This window comes from Neophocaena asiaeorientalis, unplaced genomic scaffold, assembly GCF_003031525.2.
Source record: "Neophocaena asiaeorientalis asiaeorientalis breed wild unplaced genomic scaffold, Neophocaena_asiaeorientalis_V1.1 scaffold353, whole genome shotgun sequence".
In the NCBI taxonomy this organism is placed as follows: domain Eukaryota; kingdom Metazoa; phylum Chordata; class Mammalia; order Artiodactyla; family Phocoenidae; genus Neophocaena; species Neophocaena asiaeorientalis.
In genome coordinates this window covers 140685-143310 of record NW_020175261.1, presented here as the reverse complement: position 1 = coordinate 143310, position 2626 = coordinate 140685, and the positions used below count along the sequence as shown (strand labels likewise).

The window sequence follows — 2626 nt, the reverse complement described above, 5'->3', positions numbered from 1 at the left end:
TAACATCTAAGGCAGCAACACTAACATTTTTCTGGTCTTTTAAAAGTATTTACAAAGAGGCTTTCGTTAGATGCTTAGAACACGTAACTGCAGCACTGAAAAGATAAAGAAATCGTAAAATTTTCTCCGCTTTTGCGTCTCTTTTCTTAACTCCTGGGAATCACGAACGTTTGTCCAGTGTCTTTCGGCGGTTATTTACTGAAGCCTCTCACCGCAGCAACGGGTTAACCCCGAACTTTGTCTCAGAAGCTCACTCCTGCCCCTTGTTCAGGTTCCCGGCTTGGTTGGAATGTGAGCATGCGCAGGAGCTCAGCAACTCCACGGCGAGCGAGCGCGCTTATGGGAGCCACCTCCCTTCCCTGGACGACGGGAAGTAGGTGAGCGTCTGGGCGCGTGCGCAAACGTGGCCGGGGCGCCGGGGTGGTGGGTTACGCCTGGAGAGCGCATGGGCAGACAAACTGTGCGTCCGTTTGTCCGGAGCAGAGGGGAGAGTGGGCGCCATCTTCTTCTAGGCTCACTCAGGGGTCTGCCTGTTTTGGGGAGGCTGCTGCGACGAGGAGTGCACCCCGCCCCCAGCCTTGTGGTTCCGACTCGGCAGCAGCGGTGTGTGTTTATTGCCAAGTGCGAAGCAGTTACCCCTGGGGCGCCGGGGGCTGGGAGGGGTTGGCGGCCGGGACGGAAGCACGGGGAAAGGCGGGGCCGCGCAAGGAACTAGCGTAGCTTCTGTCGTTAGGGCACCCTCTTTCCTTGCTAAATACCGACTCCCCCGTCCATGTGGTGGTGTGTGTGCACTTGCCAGTCTGCTTGAGAGTGAAGATCTCGAAGGATTGCATAGGTATTTTTTTTTTCTTTGCTATGTCATCGTAGTCAGCGGTGGCAGAAAAGCGCTGAAGGCCTGGCTCATTAGGCTTGAGGGGAGCTAAAGTGTTTCAGTTAGATTTGGGGACAGTTCACGCTTTGGCGAATTAGGGCGGAATGTTTGCCCTTGGGACGGTGTAACGGAAAGGCACGGAGGTTGGGCGGTACAGGTTAATATGAAGGCTGATTTTTGGCTGAAGGTGTGGCTACAGCATCGGATCCCACGTAGCAACTTTGGCCTGGTGCGAAAGAAGGAAGCTCTGACCCCTGGGAGTATGGACAAAGGCTTTGGGCTATAGAAGCAATGCCTTCGGATGATCCGTTTGAGGATGATGGATGTTATGGGAATTCCTGTGCCGTGTGGATTCATCTTCATTTACGGTTCCTACTGGGGACTTGGCTCTGTGTCGTCATGCCTTTAGTTTTTTATTTTAACCATCTACATTATAAAAGGATAAAAGGCAGATCGTCATAAAGAATCATTGTGGACTGGGGTAGATTATTTTCTGCAGGGGAAACTCTTGCGTTTGTGCTTCAAATGTGCTTCATCCTAACTTTAGGTTTTAAGAAATAGTGGCAGTGTTCTCCCCCTCACCATGTCTGGAAAATGACCTGCTATTCTCTAGTTAAAATAAATGGATCTGAAATAATACCATTTAAATTTAGCCTTCCTCCCTTTTCCCTTTCAGTCTTGATGAGAAGATGCACATTTCGTGGGGTTTTTTTTTGTGATAATGATGATTAAGTGGGATGAATCGTTGGATAAAATTAGCAAAATTATTTAAAATGAGCTTGTTAATTTCAGCGACTTGCCCTTAAATGAGCTCTTAAGGACCCACTTCCTTCTTTTCATAGGTTAGAAGTTCTAACAGATCACTGTCTTTAAACCAACACAGCCACAAAAATACTTTTGTTGCATTCGTAAGTAGAAAAATTTTAAGTGTAGAGTATTTTAGGGTATTTTTGTGTTTTACTTTTTTGTGTAATGTTCTAAGAATAGAATTTCTGGGGAATTTGCTTAAGGAAATAACATGGGAACCACAGGAAAGATGCTCATTTTCAGAGCTGGTTTCTTATAGGTGGTCTCCTAGGTGTGTTTTTTAGAGGGATAAATGGTACATTACCTTTCTATCTCAAGGGCAGAAAAGTTTAAGCAGTAGTTATATTTGTGGCAAATTAGAAGAAACATTTTATATATTCTACTTGAATTGCAATTCACGAATTTGGACTCGTGGAACTACTTAGAATATTGTTTACAAATTAGGGAGGATAAATTGTAAGCCTTTTTTTTTGTGGTATGTGGGCCTCTCACTGTTGTGGCCTCTCCCATTGCACAGCACAGGCTCCGGGCGCGCAGGCTCAGCGTCCGTGGCTCACGGGCCTAGCCGCTCCGAGGCATGTGGGATCATCCCGGACCGGGGCGCGAACCCGCGTCCCCTGCATCGGCAGGCAGACTCTCAACCGCTGCGCCACCAGGGAAGCCCCTATAAGACATTTTTTGTATTTGGCATTAATTACTCCGTGAAATGTTCTCAGCTTTTTCTGTAGATATATTTCTGTTCCTTTTTGAATTTTTAAGAAAGTTTAGGAGGGACAAAATGATGTTTATTACACTGCTTTCTAAAATATTTTAAAAGCGAAAAAGGAGCTAAGTCATTTTGCATAGGAAGAAGTCTTGGAACAGTAATGTGGACAACTATTCCAGAAGCCATTTGTAGTTTTTGTTAAAATGTTGGTGTGGATGTTGGTTTGTTTAAGAAACAAAGCT

General features: G+C 46.0%; 1 protein-coding gene across 2 annotated transcripts in view; it reads left to right on the top strand.

The window, feature by feature from the left end:
- Positions 1-434: 434 nt before the first annotated feature.
- The window catches only part of RBM12B (RNA binding motif protein 12B), a 9485-nt gene continuing 7293 nt past the window's right edge, over positions 435-2626 (top strand). Inside the window, exon 1 of one of the 2 annotated variants that reach the window (XM_024765421.1) lies at positions 435-603. The gene's annotated coding sequence lies outside the window, so the exon portion shown is untranslated. Of the gene's footprint in view, positions 836-2626 lie in introns of both variants that reach the window. The other variant, XM_024765422.1, reaches the window with a different exon arrangement.